The sequence below is a fragment of the Pongo abelii genome, chromosome 6, assembly GCF_028885655.2.
Source record: "Pongo abelii isolate AG06213 chromosome 6, NHGRI_mPonAbe1-v2.0_pri, whole genome shotgun sequence".
Lineage (NCBI taxonomy): Eukaryota > Metazoa > Chordata > Mammalia > Primates > Hominidae > Pongo > Pongo abelii.
Window position 1 is genome coordinate 131,389,349 of NC_071991.2, and position 19,334 is coordinate 131,408,682.

The 19,334-nt window shown below is 41.2% G+C and overlaps 1 protein-coding gene and 1 long non-coding RNA gene across 11 annotated transcripts in view; one reads left to right on the forward strand and one right to left on the reverse strand.

Annotated features, from left to right (window-relative positions):
* The window catches only part of EXOC4 (exocyst complex component 4), an 870,395-nt gene that overhangs the window by 796,719 nt on the left and 54,342 nt on the right, over positions 1 to 19,334 (forward strand).
* LOC129060487 (uncharacterized) overlaps positions 1 to 19,334 on the reverse strand; it is an 80,565-nt gene that overhangs the window by 36,904 nt on the left and 24,327 nt on the right. For 3 of the 7 annotated variants that reach the window (XR_008527262.2, XR_008527261.2, XR_010140756.1), the window contains exon 4: positions 14,463 to 14,619. This is a non-coding gene — a long non-coding RNA (uncharacterized LOC129060487). Of the gene's footprint in view, positions 1 to 783; positions 2,151 to 2,531; positions 3,851 to 14,462; positions 14,620 to 19,334 lie in introns of those variants that run through there. The other 4 variants (XR_008527258.2, XR_008527257.2, XR_008527259.2 and 1 more) reach the window with 2 other exon arrangements.

The window sequence follows — 19,334 nt, forward strand, 5'->3', positions numbered from 1 at the left end:
ATAATCCGCACCTGTCAAGGGCGAGACCAGGTGGAGGTAATTGAATCATGGGGGCAGTTTCCCCCATGTTTTTCTCGTGATAGTCAGTGAGGTCTCATGAAATCTGATGGTTTTATAAGGAGCTCTTCCCCCTTCGCTCAGCACTTCTCCTTCCTGCAGCTTTGTAAATAGGGTGCTTTGCTTACCCTTCACCTTCTGCCATGTTTGTAAGTTTCCTGAGGCCTCCCCAGACATGTTGAACTGTGAGTCAGTGAAACCTGTTTCCTTTATAAATTATTCAGCCTTGGACAGTTCCTTATAGCAGTATGAAAACGGACTAATACAGGTTGTAAGTGACTGATAGAGAAGGAAATATAATCCTTAGCATCACTGGCCAAGCACTATTTTGTGTATATGTGATGGCGTAAATGCTTTTTATCGTTTTTCATGAATCATCATGCAAACAAAGCATGAAAGCCTCCATTGTGTTTGCAGGATAGTATGTAAATGTTTATCTTCACCCAGCAAAAGTAAGAATGTAGCTGAGAGAAAATAGAAGGTGAGACACAGAAATATGGTTTGAGGGAAAGGAGGAGGAAAAAAGGGTTTTTTTCTTTTTTCTTTTCTTTACTTTTTTTTTTTTTTTTTGAGACAGAGTCTCACTCTGTCAGCCAGGCTGGAGTGCGGTGGCATGGTCTGGGCTCACTGCAGCCTCCACCTCCCGGGTTCAAGCCATTCTTCTGCCTCAGCCTCTGGAGTAGCTGGGATTACAGGCATGCACCACCATGCCCGGCTAATTTTGTATTTTTAGTAGAGACAGGGTTTCTCCCTGTTGGTCAGGCTGGTCTTGAACTCCCGACCTCAGGTGATCCACCTGCCTCAGCCTCCCAAAGTGCTGGGATTACAGGCATGAGCCACTGCGCCTGGCCAAAAAGGTTTTTTAAAAGGGTCATTAATAGTGTCATTGTAAAAGTGGGAGCAGGCAGGAGATTTGTTGAAGTAAAAATAGTGGTTTAGGTAGTTAATTTAAATTACAAAGAACAGCATTTTCACACAAAAATGATAAAATATAACCATAAAATACTAGAAGAAGGAGAGCAGTATTACAGATGAGCCATATCTTTGTCTTCCACATCAGGAGATTTATCTTTTAGGATACTTTTAACTGCGTGTAACAGAAAACGCTGACTTAAGTGACTTTAAACTTTTTTTTTTAAGTTTTCTCTCATCTAATGTGAAGTCCCAAGGTAGGGTGGCTTGTGGGTGGGCTAATTCAGTAGCCCATTGATGTCATGAAGAACCCATGTTCTTGCCATCTCTCTGCTCTTCCTTCCTTAAAGTGTGTTGGCTTCATCCTCTGAAGCTGCTCCTGTGGTACAGGGTTGCCTGCTGAGTTTCCAGGCATCACAGAGACACACTGGAAGAAGAGAAGAGTGTTTCCTTCTGGGCTTTATCTTCATCAGCAGGGAAACATTTCCTAGCAGTCCCTCAGCTGACTTCCTCCCATGTCCTGTTGGCCAGAACTTGATCACACATTCCCCCTAAACTAGTAACTGGCAACGGAAATGGAGAGCTGCTTTCTTACGGCCACTCTTCAGCAGATTTGCTTTGATGGAAGTCCCTGGAAATAGCAGTTTGTATCTCAGCATGAACCTAAGACTTAAGCGTGACAACTGTTAATCTCACCTTTCCCTTAATTGATAAGTGTTCATACCAGTAGACCTATTACAGACAAGTTGTCTGTGCTGCCCCTGTATGAGTTTAATGACAAACGTAATTCAGAAAAAAAAGGCCATGGTGACTTTCTAGTTTCCTTGATCAGTAATTTTCCCTTGAGATATAGAAAGAGAGCATCCTTCTCTCCAGCTTATGTATCATACCAAAATCCTCAGAGCTGCCCGGGCACAATGGCTCAAGCCTGTAATCCCAGCACTTTGGGAGGCCAAGATGGATGGATCATTTGAGCTCAGGAGTTTAAGACCAGCCCAGCAAACATGAGAAAACCCCGTCTCTATCAAAAATACAAAAAGTATCTGGGTGTGGTGGTGCATGCCTGTTGTCCCAGCTACTCAGGAGGCTGAGGTGGGAGGATCCCTTGAGCCTGGGAGGTTGAGGCTGCAGTGAGCCGTGTTCATGCCACTGAACTCTAGCCTGGGAGAGAGAGCAGGACCCTGTCTCGAAAGAAAAAAAGAGAGAGAATCCTCAGAACTGCTGAATGAATTTTTTCTTGGCTTAAACAGCTATATATAATTCATAGATTCTAGAAGTTTCTTCATCTCTGTAAATCTATAGATTTTACATTTACATATGTAGGTATTCTATAGAGACAGAAGGTTTCTGTGTCACTTCTCAAAGTTTCCTTGTTTTGCTTGGTGAGGTGGAAACAAAATGCAAGCTAGAGCTTGAATCCCACCTTTTACTAGTAGCTGCTTAGCCCCCAATAGTTTTTAACCTTTTAATACTTCGGTTACCTTATCTATAAAATGGAGATGATTTCTTTACACTTTAGGGTGGTTGTAGATTAAATGAAACTGCAAGTAAAATACCCAGTACAAATAGAAAGGGGAGATTAGTGATTATTCATTCTTATTCTTCCTATTGTAATGTGTAAGAGAATTCTAGCACTTAGTTTCCCAGTTTTTATATTTTTGATAGTAGCTTCATGTTATTGAAAAGTGAGTCAAATTAGGGGGCAAGGCAGAGGAATTTAATTCTCATTTTAAACAGGAATATAGTAACAAGAGGATAGATGAAAGGCAGCTAGGATAAAGACCGAAGGGACAAGGTATCAGTGGTTTTGACGAAGTTTTCTCAATCAAAGACTGCAAGCTGCTCCCACGTTGCCCAGATCCGGATCCTACAGAGCTCCATTGAAGGGGATTTCAGTGGAATGGTTTCCTCACAGAAGGAGACCAGGGTGACTTTATTTCTTCACTGAAACACTTTGATTATAAAAAGAAATCAGATGATCAAAAAGCATGAGATGATGGGTGAAATATGTTGTATGATTATAATTCAATAATAATTGAATTTCTCTAGCATTTTTCCCTTGTGGGAGGCTCAAAGAAGTTCAGATGTATTATCTGAATTCGTTTCGGCATACATTGGTTGAGAGGGGCCCTGTGTTAGGCTTTCCATTCTTCACACCCTACCCAGGCCATGAGACCAGAGCAATGTTCCTGTAGCTTTGGTACCCGTGGCTTTATAAACATGGACGTGAACATTTTAGGCACAATTTAGAAGTGGATTATCCGCATTCCTCCTCAGGGAGAGTCCTTGAGTAGAAGCATCATCTTTCAGTTCCTTCTGAATCCCCTTCGAGCAATTGCTCTAGGTTCGGACAGTTCATGAAACAGAATGCCACAATAAAACTGAAGACTTCCTATGAGTTTTTACAAGTTCTTATTTCCTAATGATGTCCCAGGAGTTCTTGATAAAAAGGACCTTTTTTCTTTCTAGTATTCCAATTATAAGATAGCGATCCTCAGCATCTTGCTACTCACCAACTCAGGTGTTCTCTGATTCTGATCCCAGGGAGTTCTTTTCAAAATGCCTAGAACTATGAATAACAAGGTGCTAACATAGATAACTTATCTTCCACTGTTTACCTTTAAAAGGTCAAGACCCAGTGCAATCTAGGGCCCCCTATACCTACTGTGGACCACTCAGTAGAACAGACATCACATTTCCTGAGGCTAGTCTGAGAAGCATGGGCTAAGGAGTCGCAGTATCGATTGTATAAGGATTAGCATATCTGGCAGATGGGAACTGTCTGAACTCATTCAACTGAGAGGCATCTGCATCAGGTGGATTGGCATTGCTGAACTTTCACACAGCAAATTGAGGATTTTAACATGCAGCCCGACTTCCCCTGTGGAGATCCAGTGAACACATAAAAAGGTTTTAGTCTTTATGAATTCCTGAATATATTAGGCATTACAAAATAAAAATATTTTCCCAAGTGCTGTATTGATACTCTAGGCACCTGTACTTACATTTATGTTCTTTGGGAACCACACCATGTAGTCAGATATTCAGGGATTGTTGGACTCCCATTTGTTTTATATATCCTTTAATTGCCTTAGACTGCTGAGCTTCATTATGTGGGTCAATTAGTCTTTTTTGAGAAATCACTTGTAACACACTAATTTTATTCTCTATTGCTTCCTTCTGATTCCTCATCTCTTTCCCAGTCTCCACCCTCTAACTCATTCTCATTTTTATTTTACTTCTCCTGTTTATTACCTTATGTTCCTTCGCTATCCTCCACATCCCCATGCCCTCATCTTCCCAGAAAGTGCTGGAGGCCTAGACCAAGCAGAGCAGCCACACCACAGGCTGCTCCCAGTCTGTGTCACTTATCATTGGCAGTAACTAAGGGCTCTTGGAGCATCCCTGAGCTATCAGTTGGAAACAAGTTCTTCCGAGGTCTTGACTAGGTCTAGGTCAGGATGCTGAGAATCAAGATGAATGGATATTTGCTTACCTAGCAGTCTCAAAGCACTCCAAATGCACGTGTAAAGAGATACCCATGTGTGTCTACATGGTAAATCCCATAACCTGTGTTCCCACTTCCGGAGATACTGAGGTTTCTGCCTTCATTTTCCTTGGGGGAACATGGAAAGGTCCACCCACCTTTACTTTGTTCCCCTCTCCTGCTTCTGTGTATCGTCTGAGTAGACATCTTGCTTAATCAGAAATAGAAATGGGTGAAAGATTGCTACATGAGGCCATAATGATAAATAGATATAGATAATAGATAAGTGTATATGTACTCATGTAGGTATGGTATATACCTACGTAAGGAGTATAGGAGTATAAACCATGTACTCCTAACTTGGAGTGCATGATAAAGCTTCAGGGAGTGCATGATAAAGCTTGGAGTGCATGATAAAGCTTCAGGGAGTCCATAAACCCCCAAAATTATATGCAAAATCTATGTTTATATGGATGTGAATTTTTTCTGGCAAGATAGTCCATGATTTTACCAAATTTTCAAAAGGTGCTGTGAAATTCTAAATCCATTCTCTTTGGCTGGCTGTATTTACTTTCTTGTTCTTAGGCTTCTGAACAAAACATTAGGGATCAGAACAGGCAATCATACTAATGCTGAAATAAAATCATATTTCCAGGCCTGCTAGTGTTGTCTCCTTCACCACTGCCCTCCATCATAGTCCTCCATTCAGAACTGACCTCTACCCCGAGCTGGTCATATTGCTTTTTCTTGCTGCCCCAGTACAATGAGCAATCATGGGAATACAGTCTCAGGATACCCAGATTTTCGCTATACTGAAGAGTTTACATGCAAAGCTCATCATCTTCTCTCATACAGCAGGTCCCCATTTCTAACTTTGATAGCATTCTCATTCAGGAGGGAAGTCTTGGATGGTTGTTCACTCCTGATTCTTTTTCATCATCTGTATCTGGTCCTAGCAACTCTACTTCCAAGTTTTCAGATATTAGTAACAGACTAACAGCTTCATTAACTTGGATTTTGGGTCTCTATGAAAGTAGCCTCAAGATCTGCCAAATCTGAATCTTAGTTCCATATTCCATCCCTTAACCTTAGATTTCACATTACACAAATTGCCAACACCTCTCTATGGCTCATCCATCTGTCCTGTCAGCCCTTTATATCCTGTTAAACACATAGACTTGTTGACTCTCTCTTCCTCCAAATCTGGAATAAAGCAACAGTCCCACAGCTGATGTTCATGTCTCTTGGTCTCTTCCCTTCAGTCATCCTTTGTGATGTAGATAGACTAATCATCCCAAGATATTGCTTCTCTTAATTTTTTGCCCAATCCTTAGAGTGACTTTTTTATAAATACACTATTTGGCCCAAATTTGTCGGAGTTAAAGGAAAACTTGCCTGATAACTGTTCTTTCTTAATTGGCCAGCATCTTCTCTCATTATTTAACCTTATGTTCCCACTGATTTGACAGTCTTCTTTACATGTGACTCACGGTCCAACCTCCATGCCTTTATTCTGGCTGTTTTGATTCATTCTTCAACTCCCAGCCTTCAAAACACATCACACTCCCACCCCTCCTCTGGAATAATTGACTGCTCCAGTTGACCCTCATTTCTCAGTTTTCCGAAGTCATTGCCATGTTACTTGAAACCTCCATAATGAAGCACATGGCATAAAACGGATGTTTAATAAATATTTGATCATTTCAAAGATAGTTTTCCAACCAGTGGAATTGAAGAGCAATAAAGGCATCTCTTGGGGAAAGCAGGTAGTGATAATGGCAAAGTAATCAGTGCACAAATTTTTAGCAATATGTAGCTAATTCTGAGGTAACTAAAGCTCAATTAACAATATTTGTAATATTGCATGTCAGCAAAGAAAAATATGTAAGCAAAGCATGTTTCAGGATGATACTTCTAAAGGATAGTCAATCACCTGTGGTACTATCATCAGTGGTACTAGTATTGGTCAACATATGTGGTATAGGTGGTCGGGCCTTCTCTTTAACTAATCAGATGAATATTTAATATAGCTTCCCAAGCCTAATCCTTGGCTGAACTGTGACACGTGATCAGCTGGTGTGTACCTCTACCCTCTAATAAAGCCGAACCATGCATTTTCCTTCCCCTCCCTAAACTGATGGTAAAACCCACCAAATTTGCATATAGCCTCCTCTCCCCATGATTATGGCATCAGATGTTTATAGATGGTTCTGTTTGAGTTGATCCTAAATAAGGGAGACTTTTACCATTGTAACTGCTGTTCCCAAAGGGTAACATAAACTGCTTTAGTCAGCAAAATATATATATAATCTTTGCCTTGGTAGATATTGAATTGCTGACTCTCTCTTCTTTAGACCCAGTAGTCATTTCTTTACCTCCTTAATTTATGCATGAAGCCAAAAGAAAAATTACTTCATATTCTTAATAAAAACGGCATAAGGTTTAGATAATTTTTTACTATATGCAGTGAAAATGCAAATGTGTGTGGCTTATTTGCAAATGTAGACATTAATAACTGATATTTAAACAGGCCAGATTAGCAATTTTACCGATATATTTAAGAGATTTTTCCAATAATTTGCACACTCAAAATCAATTTGAATACAACATGTAAATTGAATTTAATTTTTTTATATAAAATTGTGGTTATCAGCTTGAACCATTAAATTTACTATTTAATATATGCTTTCCAGATCACTTGGTTAGAATTTCATTGTACCTTATCTATATAAATTTAATTAGGCTTGATATCATCAGTATATTATAGAACTAATTAAAGATTTAGATAAGTGCTGAGGGGGCTTATTGAAAACTCCATAAAGTTCCATTTGGAAAATGAGATATTCTTCCTTCAGTTCATTGTGAGAGAAGGAAACAGCAAGAATGTTTCTTGCAGTGTTTCTGAAAAATTATTTAACTGGATTTAATGGGCTTATTCCATTCTTTGAAGAGCTTTTTAATTACTCTATATCTTTGTGCAGTCCAACAACAGTTACAATCTTTATTTAAAGGCTTTAAAATCCTCATTTCCCTCTTCTCCCACTGAGCCAGCTGTGTTACATTCTGCTGGGTGTATGTGCAGGTAGGCAGTACAGGGTTTGTGTACCCTGATTGCGATCATATAATATGTAGCGGCATTTGTGGGGAAGTCTATCTAGTCCTCCCAAGCAGAATAAACGTTGAGAAAGCTCAGCGAGCACCTGCCACAAATGTCCTAGGAAAAGAGAAAAGAAAGAAACCCTAGCCCAGGAGGATGCCTGGGAAAAACTGAGGCTTCCACTCAAAAGATACAGTGACTTTGAGTGAATCATTTTGCAGAAATCACTTTTGAATTCCCTTGTATCTGCATCTCTGCTATAGAGTATAAAGCATATTAGTTTAAAAGACTATTATTTCAACTAAGTGATTTGTGTCTTCATTACAAAGCACAATAAAGCTTTTTAATACAATAAAGCCTCTATTACTTTCAATTGAATATGCCTGGAAATAAAGCTGCATCAACCGCATTTGCCAGTGTGCTCAATGCTCTTGTCAAAAGTACTTTTTCTTCATTGCAGATTGAGTGACACAATGCATGCTAGGAAAAAAAAAAAGGAAAGTGAAAGGACACATGATAAATGTGGGCCATCTACGACTGGGCACACTGTCGATTACGACAGAGGCCCGAGGAAGCCAGGGAACCGGATAAATTGTCAAGAGCCTGTGTGGTGTAATAGAAAGGTTACAGGCTTTGGGCGCAGGAGATGCAGATTTAAGTCAGAGCCCTGCTGCTGATTAGCTGTGTGACCTGGACCTCATCTTTCCACACCTAAATCTTGTTTCCTGGAAAATGAAAATAATATTAATAATGCTGCCCTGGCCAGGCACGGTGGCTCACGCCTATAATCCCAGCACTTTGGGAGGCTGAGGTGGTGGATTACCTGAGGTCAGGAGTTCAAGACCAACCTGGCCAACATGGCAAAACCTCGTGTGTAGTAAACATACAAAAATTAGCTGGCCATGGTGGCGCATGCCTGTAATCTCAGCTACTGGTGCCGGGGGCTGAGGCAGGAGAATTGCTTGAGCCCGGGAGGTGGAGGTTGCAGTTAGCCGAGATTGCGCCACTGCACTCCAGCCTGGGTGACAGATCAAGACTCCGTCTCAGTCAATCAATCAATATAATGCTGCCCCTTCCCCCACTGCAGTCTCCCTCATGGGTTTGGATGGTTTTTAGATGTCATATATTCTAGTCTACTCCATTTTTTTTCCGGATATGGAAACTGAGGTACAGTGGGATTGCGTGGCATGATCGTGATCACTAGTTAGCTAGTGCTGGGGCAAGGACTGGAATAGATGCCTCAGAGATGTTATGTCTGTGCTGTCACACAGCACATAAAGGAGCAGATAATTATTTTCTTAATGACACCCTGGCTGCATTTGGTAGGGGTGGGATTTTTTCCCCGAAGCAACTATTAATGAAACATACCACTGCTGTTTTCCTGCTCAAGTGGTTTGTAAACATTTACACCCCCTGGCCTGAGAAAACATTTGCAGAAACATTTGGGTCACAAACCAGTGTTTGCTTTACCACATTTGAAATATTTCTCTTTGAAAACATTAGAAATGTTTGTCAGTAAAACAGATTGTCAACAGAAGTATAAATCTGGAAAAGAAGGGACACCCACAGCCACCTGGTTTGGGGCATTCAGGGTCCTCCAGGGATAGCAGTTTCTTCCTGGCCCCTAGGAATGTGTGACACCTCCCAGCATCACCGCAGACTCTGAAATTTCTCGGATGTAAACTGTTAGGGGCACATTGAGGAGTGCAATGGTTTCGGGGGAGGTTTGGAGGTGGCAAGTGAGTTCTCTCATGCAGCTGTGAATGTAGGGTAGTTGTTGAGAAGAAAGTGTAAAGAGAGGAGGCAGGAGATTGGCCAGGGTAGTCTCCCTGTAGAGAAGGACAGGCTGAGGCTTACTTGATTCTTCCTCATCTTTTCCCTCACTCCCCAATACAGCCTCTGCAGCTCCAACACAGTTGTGCTAATTGGAAGTGGGGCCTTTAAAATAACCTTGGTTTGTAGCCCTGGCCTGATCAGTGATGGAGCATGGTCTAGGAACTGGATCAGCAGTTTGGATCCAGGCAGAGTGGGTTGAACCCTAACTCTATTTCTGACTCATGGATAATCTCAACTAATCCACCTTGCCAGTGGGTGAAGCCTAGTGGAGAAAAGCTCAAAGGAGCCTGTGCAGAGTTTGCTCAAGAGAGTCCTTGTCACCACCTTCCTCCCATTTTGTTTTCTCCACCAATATCCAGGTCATGAGAGCAGCCCTTCCTCTGAGCCACCGGAAAATAATCAATAAGGCCACATCCCGCTTACTGACATCCCCACTGAAACAGGTGAAGCACCTGTGGAAGGTCATGAGATTTTTGAAAGCACTGGAAATTACGAGACTAATTCTGAAGGTAGCAAGTGTGAGGGAAATGGAACCTCTGCTGCGTCCTGCCTACCACCATCTTCTGCAGGATTTGTAACAAACTAGGTTCAGGTTTCCAGGCTATTTTTGCTGCTGTTTGAACAGTGTCTACTTTTTCTACTAGGGATCAGCATGTATTTTCTTTGACATCTGTATCTGCTGAGATCACAGGCCATCCTGGTCACCACCTTGCTGTCTAGAACAGCCTCAACTCAGCTGAACAGTCATCCATTACCACACATAAAGATCTGAAGATCCACTCTGTGAAAGAGCAGACAATTGCAAGGCATCTCCTCCTTCACTTTAATGTAGCACACGTTAGCACAACGTGCACACTTGGAGCAGTCATCTGCACCTCAGTTTCCAGCTCCCCCGATCCAATGCTGTTAATATGTTCTTGCCAGACACTTATATTCACATAGCACTTTACAATCAACATAGGGCTTTCACAAATATGACTTCAGTGGGTCTCTTGATGAGTCAACATTTTTGTCTCCCCAAGCATTTTCTGATTTGAACTGTTTTCTCACAGCCTAACTCAGCAGTTTTCCTGGAATGATATGTGGGAGGTAGGGTATGATAGTTTATTGCTATGTAGTCAAACTTTAACCCTGAAAGTATAAAAGAATTCAATCCTAGTGCCATTGTTAACTAGCCAGGTGACCTTAGGCAAGTGTTTTGCCTTTGGAGCCTCAGGTTGTGAGGACTAAATCAGGTGTATGTGAAAGGACCTGGTATATAGTAAGTGTTAAATGCTAATTGTTCCATATAATTATGGTCTTTCTTAATAATAAACATTAATAGAATCATCAGTGAATCTTTGGCTGAATTATATTTCTATCATACATAGAGTTGTTCCCAATTCTAACCTATATTTCTCGTAAGGGTGACTCATTACTAGTTGTTATCAATGTTTTTTGAGAATAGTATGTAGTGATGGAGAGAGTTCAAAGGCATTTAGTACAAAGATGCTGGGTGTCAGTTAACTTACAAAAGTGTAGAGCCCTGAGACATGACTTTAATACATTTCTGGGGCACTTAGTGAAAATGTGAGCTGGTGAAGCTGTTGCCATATCTGTCAGCTTACAGAATCTTCTCTGCAATTATCACAGGAGAACATGGAACTGCAGCAAACATCTCAATTAATGGATCAATCCTCACAACAGTATTGGCTGTGGACAGATGTCTTCTGTATAGTTAAGAAGTCAGGGTTCTAGTGTATAGGATTTGCATTTTTATAACAGCTTTATCAAGATATAATTTACATACCATAAACATTAACCCTTTTAATGTATGCAATTCATTGGTTTTTAGTATAGTCACAGAGTTGTACAGCCATCATCACCAGCTAGTTTTAGAACATTTTCATCACCCCCAAAAGAAACCCCATATCCATTTGCAGTCACTCCTCATTTCCCTCAAACGCTACCCCTGGCAACCATACATCTACTTTCTGTCTCTGTGGGTTTGCCTCTTCTGGATAGATCATAGAAGTGAAATTACACAATATTTAGGCTTTTGTGGCTAGCTTGTTTCAATTAGCCTAATATTTTCAAGATTTATAAAATTAGCAGTTGTCTTAATAACAGGATATGAGACAGTTAAAAATATGCTCAGGTACGCATCCCAACACCTGGCCTACAGCCTGCTCTCTTTTTCGTTTCCTTTTTCTGTAGGGGTGGGGAGAAGGAAGCTAAGGTGTTTATATCGAAGTATGGCATACACACAGTAAACTGCACAGATCTTAAGTACACAGCTTGATTCCTCTTGACAAAGAGAATACACCCTTATAACCATCACTCCTATAAAAATACAGAATGTTAAAACCACCTCAGGGCTGGGCACAATGGCTCAAACCTATAATCCCGTCATGTTGGGAGGCTGAGGCAGGCGGATCGCTTGAGGCCAGGAGTTCGAGACCAGCCTGGCCAACATGGTGAAACCCCATCTCTAATAAAAATACAAAAATTAGCCAGATATGAGTAGTCCCAGCTACCCGGGAGGCTGAGGCATGAGAATCGCTTGAACCTGGGAGGCAGAGGTTGCAGTGAGCCAAGATCACACCACTAGATTCTAGCCTGGGTGACAGAGTAAGACTGTATCTTTAAAAAAAGAAAAAAAATGGCTCAGATTGCCCCCTCCTAAGTCATTGCCCTCACCACAGGCATTTCCTAATTTTTTTTTTTTTTTTTTTTTTTTTTTCTGAGTTTGTTTCCCTGTATATCTATTAATACAGGTAGTAAGTACGTGGTCCCCCGAGCCCAGGAGACCTTTCCCCAGTACTCCAGGCCTCAGTTACCTGCGTTCGTTAATGTTGGTTCCCAGGGAAAACAAAGCAGCACCAAGCACTCAGGACCCACGGCCTCTTCTTCTGAACCCAGGGACCCTCATGCCTTTGCATTTTCTCCTCGCTTTTGTCCCCAGCTTTCCTTCTAAACACCAGCGAGCTCTCAGCACACAGGTCATTACAAAAAACAGTTCAGGGGAGTGGGGCGGGCTGTAGGGGGAGCATTAACCCCCATCAGGGACAATTGTGGGCAAATGTTGTGCTCCAAAGGCAGATGTTTTGAGGAGGACTCCTAATTGTGACAAAGGCGGCCCCTGCACGCTGGATGCCGGCCAGCCTCTGCCATTAACTCACCTACCTCCTCACTGGTGCGATCAAATCAGTACCGCTCTTATGAAATTGTGTGTGTTAGCTGGCTCTTCAGAAATAAAATATCTTTTCTTAAAGAAATTAAGGTTTCATTTTAAATTCACTTTATGGTCTTTGAAAAACTTTAGTTTTTGTGTGGTCCAGAGCTATAGGTTAACATTAGCATTTAAATAGAGGCATTAAACTTGCCTGAAGACCTTCCTCTCATAATGTTGCCCTTTCTGAGAGGTTTTTTCAAATCAGATACTTTTTCGTCCTAAAAAATGAATGCAAATGCTCTCTATATTTTTCCCGTCAAAGGCCTTTTTTCTTTATGTATAGACTTAGGAGAGCCATATTGTGGAGCAGCCTCAGTATTAGTCTTTTTGTACGGAAAGGGCCATGTAAAAAAAAATTGCTGTTCTCTCCTACAATGCCTGATTTTCTCTGCTGACTCTCAGGATGTATTTTCCTATGGTTAATTTTATCCTATTATGTGTCATTCCGCTCCAGACGCCCCCTCAAAGGCACAAATCCCGATTCTACAACTAAGAATCTAATGTAAACTCCTGCTATGTAACAGTGACTCTAGGAGTTCCCAGTGTCCCCAGCAAATCCCCATAACTTTAGTAGAATCAGAGCTTGAGCTTTTGAATTGGATGAACTAGAGTTTGAGTCGTGTTCATCACGAGGAGGTTTTGTGTCCTTCTTCTCTGACCCTTTATTTATCTGCCAAATTAAGATTATCAAGCCTTTCCTGTATGTTTGTCAAGAGTTTAAATGAGATCATATTTGTACTCCTAATTTATACTCTGTGCTCTTAGGTCCTGTAACCTAACCGGACAGGTTCTTCCTGCCTGCTGCACAGATAAAGACCATGGCCTTGCAGTAAAGAAAGAGTTTAATTGATGCGAGGCTGGCCATGCCACACAGTAGATGGAGTTGTTACTCAAATCAATCTCCCCAGAAATTCAGGGATCAGAGTTTTTAAGGATAATTTGGTGGACAAGGGATCAGAAAGTGGGGAGTGCTGATGGGTTGGGTCAGAGATGAAATCATAGGAGTTGAAGCTGTTCTCTTGCACTGAGTCATTTCCCAGGTGGGGGCCACAAGACCAGATGAGCCAGTTTATTAATTTGGGTGGTGCCAGCAGATCCATTGAGTGCAGGGTCTGCAAAATATCTTAAGCACTGATCTTAGGTTTAACAATAGTGATGTTATCCCCGAGAGCAATTTGGGGAGGTTCAGAATTTTGTAGCCTCTAGCTGCATGACTCCTAAGCCATAATTTTGAATCTTGCAGGTAATTTTTCAGTCCTGCAAAGACAGTCTAGTCCCCAGACAGGAAGGGGTTTGTTTTGAGAAAGTGCTGTTGTCATCAAAGTTTAACTATAAGCTAAGTTTCTCTCAAAGTTAGTTCAGCATATGCCCAGGAATGAGCAAGGGCAGCTTGGAGGTTAGAGGCAAGATGGAGTCTGTTAGGTCAGGGTCTCTTTCACTGTAATAACTTTCTCAGTTACAATGTTTGCAAAGGCAATTTCAGTACCCCTCCCTCACATTTCAGCCAGGCCAGTTGAGGGGCAGGTTAGGAGGAACCTTTGAGTAAAAGGTGTCCTCTTATTTCTTATGTTCTCACTGCCAGCCTTCTCTTTCCTCTCAGCTACCGGCCTCATCTCAGTACAGTTATGTGTATTTTAATGGCCCCAGTCACAGTTGACCTGAAGGAGACATACTAGAGGTGAGAGCCTGATGTGTTGTTCTTTACTGAGGTGCTGGCACCCTTCTCTCTTTGAGGTTGATTTTGTTTAGCTACAAGCTTGGGGATGTGGAGTTGTGAGGAAACCTTCTAGAAGATTGGCGTGGTATGATACTAGAAAAAAAAATAGCCAAGTTGCCCAACAGTCTGAAGGCTTTCTTACCCTCAGGTGCATCCTCCATGCTGCAGCTGGAAAGGTCTTTCTAAAACACAGTTGTCATCATGTGTGACTTCTTTCTAAAATCATCTGTTTCCAGATTCCTCCCTGTCATTGGTTCCAAATGCCGGGGTGTATGTAAACCGAAGCTGATTGTCCTCATCTATAGGAAAATTAGAAAAATAATGACTGTACTTCGTGAGTTTCTCATAAATAATGACTAAAAGTTTCGGAGTTACCCACACAATAAAACATTTAACCTTTTTTTCTGAGATTATTTTCTTTCCACTTAAGGAGTGTTAAAATACCTTCTTTTATCAAATCTTGGTAATAGTAAATGGTAATTGTTTTGTTTGAATAATCTAGGCAAAATAAAAGTTAATTCACTTTCATCCTTCCACTCACCCATGAAAGTCCAAAGTCTTAGCATGGCCCACAGGTCTGTTAGGCTCTAGCCCAGCTTGCCTTGCCCGCCTTTCCCCTTCCTTGCTCTTCCCCACACCCCATGCACTCCAGTGAGGAATAAACCACTTGTCGTTTTCCCCAAATACCGTATTCTTCCTACTCTCCCACCCAGTTCACACATTCTGTTTCCCTTGCTTGTGGAGGACTTTCTTTCCTTCATATTTGCCTCATTGTTGACAACTTCTCCTTCTCTATTAAGTATTCCCTGGCTGCTCTTAGAAGCCTACAACCCTTCCTTCCTGTGATCTTAGAGATTCTCCTCCATACCTTTATTATGGCCACTGTCACATTGCTATAAGTACATACGATGACTGGCTACTTTCACACCAGACTCTGCATCGCCAGAGAACAAGGACTATGTTTTACTTACCTCTGCATCCACAGTATCTACTGTATACTACCTGGTGTGTCATTGATGCTGAAATATTTGTTGAGTAAGTAAACAAATTTAAAAAGGACTTTGAAAGGCACTATATAAGCAGTGAGGATGACACAAAGAGTCATAAGATACAGTCTTTGACATCAAGGAGCCTACAGTCTAGGTGAGGTTAATAAATACGTATAATGGTACATCCACACAATTGAGTACTCTGCCACCATTAAGAAGAATGAGGCAGCTTGATATGAACTGAAATGGAACCTTCTCCAAGCTCTATTGTTAAGTAGAAAAAGTAAGGTGCAGAGCAGTATGTAAACACCATTTATCTTTAAATATATTTTTGTGTTTATATACACACACACACTCAAGAAGGACTGCTTCTATATGTATAAAATATATTTGGAAGGATACCCTGGAAACTAGTAACAGTAATTGTCTCTAGTAAAGGAAATGGTGGGAGAGAGGCTTGGCACTATATGCTTATTTTGTACCATTATCTTTTTACGTAACAAAAATATTATGTGCCAGGTGCTGTTCTAAGCACTTTATAAATATTAACTTGCTTAGTCTTCTTAACAATCCTATGAGCTAGGTACTGTCAATCTCCTCGTTTTACAGGTGAGGAAACTGAAGCCTGTAAAGGTTAAATAACTTTCCCAAGTTCACAAAACTAGTAAGTGAATACCTAGTAACCTTTTTTATTGTATAATCAGCTCAAAAAGAATACTAAGAGTTTTTTTCTTTTAAAAAAGATATGATTCTACATGATAAATGTTAAGTGGGTGACCCATGCAGTAAGTGACAGAGAAGAAATAAATTGCTCAGGATAGCTTCATAGAGGGTAGAGGATTTAGCGATTTTGAACATGAAGTAGGCTCTGGATACTTAGAGCCAAAAAGTACTAAGTATTATTCAGGGGACAGTGAGTAGTTGGTTTGAATGGCAGGTTGAAGCAGGGAAGAATTGGGAGAAAAGGTGGAATACAGGTCAAGTCTTTAAAAGGCCTTGGATGTCAGTGTTGGAAGTTTGGACTTGATTCTGTTAGCACTAGTGAACACGCAAGGTTTTTTTTTATTATTATTAAATACAGAATAGTGATATGATCCAACTAAGAACTGGTGGTTAGTCTAGGAGGAGTGAGTGAGTCAGGTGGCCAGTTAAGAGGCAACTGTAACAATCCAATGAGAAGAGTGTAGGATCTGTGATAGTGAGATTGGAAAGAAGAAATGAACGTGAAAGATGTTGCATTGATAGACCCACTAACAACTGGACAAAAGAAATGAAGGAGAGCGAAGATTCCAGGTGACACTGAGATTTTGAGGTTTTGCAAGCTAGTTCCGTTAAGCGAAATTCAGAGGCTAGGGAGGCCACCTGACAAAGGCAACTATTAGAAATGTCTGCAGACAAGTGAAAATGAAGCTTTGATCTATTGAGAAACCAGATCTTGAGAGAGACATCTGAGCATTACATGCACAGATAAGAATTTCAGAAGCAGAGGGAGAAGAATGGAGGCCCCCACCTGACTGGCAGGAGCACCTGCAGCAGGCAGGCACAGAGCCAATAGCAGAATCAGAGAATAAACTCAGAGGGAGCTGGGAGAAGTGCCTTAAAATGTGGCTCCATGGGACCGGATGCTGTGGCTCATGCCTGTAATCCTAGCACTTTGGGAGGCCGAGGCAGGTGGATCATGAGGTCAGGAGTTCAAGACCAGCCTGGCCAAGATGGTGAAACCCCGTCTCTGCTAAAAATACAAAAAATGAGCTGGGTGTGGTGGCACGCGCCTGTAATCCCAGCTACTCTGGAGGCTGAGGCAGAGAATTGCTTAAACCTGGAGGGGCAGAGGTTGCAGTGAGCCAAGTTCGCGCCACTGCACTCCAGCCTGGGAGACAGAGCGAGACTCTGTCTCAAAAAAAAAAAAAAAAAAAAAAAAATATGGCTCCATGGGCCGATGCAGAGGCTCACGCCTGTAATCCCAGCACTTTGGAAGGCCAAAGCAGGTGGATCATGAGGTCAGGAGATCGAGACCATCCTGGCTAACAAGGTGAAACCCCGTCTCTACTAAAAATACAAAAAAATTAGCCGGGCGTGGTGGCGGGCGCCTGTAGTCCCACCTACTCGGGAGGCTGAGGCAGGAGAATGGCATGAACCCGGGAGGCAGAGCTTGCAGTGAGCCAAGATCGCGCCACTGCACTCCAGCCTGGGCGACAGAGCGAGACTCCATCTCAAAAAAAAAAGAGAGAAAAAAAAATGTGACTCCATGACAGTTGGATTTAGGATGGAAAACTGTCAAGGAAAAGAGGACTTAGGAAAAGCTGCTGTGCGTGTCCATGAGAACGTCATTGATGACCCTTTTCATAGACACATTGGAGGCATAGAAAGGACAGGCAGTGAATACAAATGATTTGTTCAAGAAATTCAACAATGAAAGGGAGAAAAGACACAAGGGGAGAGATGCAGTGGACACAGGATCACATAAAGAGTTTGGGGTTTGTTTCTTGATTTGTTTTTCCAAAATGTGAGAAGCAGAAGGATGTTTGAAGCAGACATGAAAGAACCAGTGAAAAGGGAAGATACCGGATACAAGAGTTAAAAAGAAAACAAAAACCCAGCAGAGTCTTGAAACCACTGGGAGGGGTGAGGATCAAAGGTATAGGGTTAATCTTACAAAAAGAAAAAAAAGAAAAGAAAGCCCTCTTCTTCTGAGTCAAGAGGGAAGGATTGATTTTTTTTTTTATGTGTTTCAGTATGGAGGATGTGATACCTCCTACAATTGTGAGACCCATAGAGATAATATATACATGAACATTGGCTAATACAGACTACAGAGGAGTATGCAACCAAAGTTAACAATTATTTTTATCATTTATATTATATTACGTAGCAGGTGTTCTATCATATCATTTGATTAATCTTCAAACCTAACATGATGTAATGTTATTTATCCCATGCCTAAATGAAAAAACTGAAGTTCAGGCAGGTTCAGAAATTTCCAGTCATGCATCTTAGGTAAAAGATGTGGGATTCATGTCTAAATCTGCCAGAGAACAAAAAGCTGAGAAGGATTACAGATCATTAGTGAAAACACGGATCTCTGTTGTCTCCCCCTTTTCCATTAGCGAACATTATCCTGACCATCTCCCCCCGGAGTTACATCAGAATAACCCTTTGTGTTTTATACAGATCAGTTATTTCATTCATAGTTCCTCTCTTCCCAGTGTCAGAGAATCAGACTGCTTTTTAGATTGTATGCCGTACTTAATGACATGTATAGACTATCGGCTGTCTCATTCACTCATTCTTTTTCATTTACCCAGCACTCACTAGTTACCGTCTTCTTAGGCCAAGGGGTAAGAGCAAGTTGAATATAGAATTCAGCGCTGCTCTAGAGAATGGCGTGAACCCGGGAGGCGGAGCTTGCAGTGAGCAGATATTGCGCCACTGCACTCCAGCCTGGGCGACAGAGCGAAACTCCGTCTCAAAAAAAAAAAAAAAAAAAGAAGAAGAAGAAGAATTCAGCCCTGCTCCAATAGAACCTGCATTGGAGGAGGGGGAAGCAGATACTTGTTTATGTACTAAATGCTTCTACATTCTTACTCTGTCTAGCCACTGTTCTTAATCATTTAAGCCTTGGAACAACCCTATGTTACTATTTCCTTTTCTCAGATGAAGAGAATAAGGCACAGAGAGATTAATAACTTGACCAAAGTCATACAAATAGGAAGAGGCAGAATTGGGTTTAAATCCCAGGCAACTGGCTCCCGAGTCCATGATCTTAATCACTGTATATGCTGATCACAGTATCTCTGATTTTATATATACATATATTTAAATATATAATTTTAAATATATTTTGGAAATATATTTTTTAGTTGGAGATGAATGCTAAAAAGAAAATTAAAGCTCATTTAAAGGACAAAGCTTTATGAGGATGGAGCAAGTATGATTTAAAATAAGGTGGTCAGGGAAAACCTCACTTACTGATAAGCAGACATTTGAGCAAAAATTGACCTGAATCTCTTTTAATCTTCTATGTT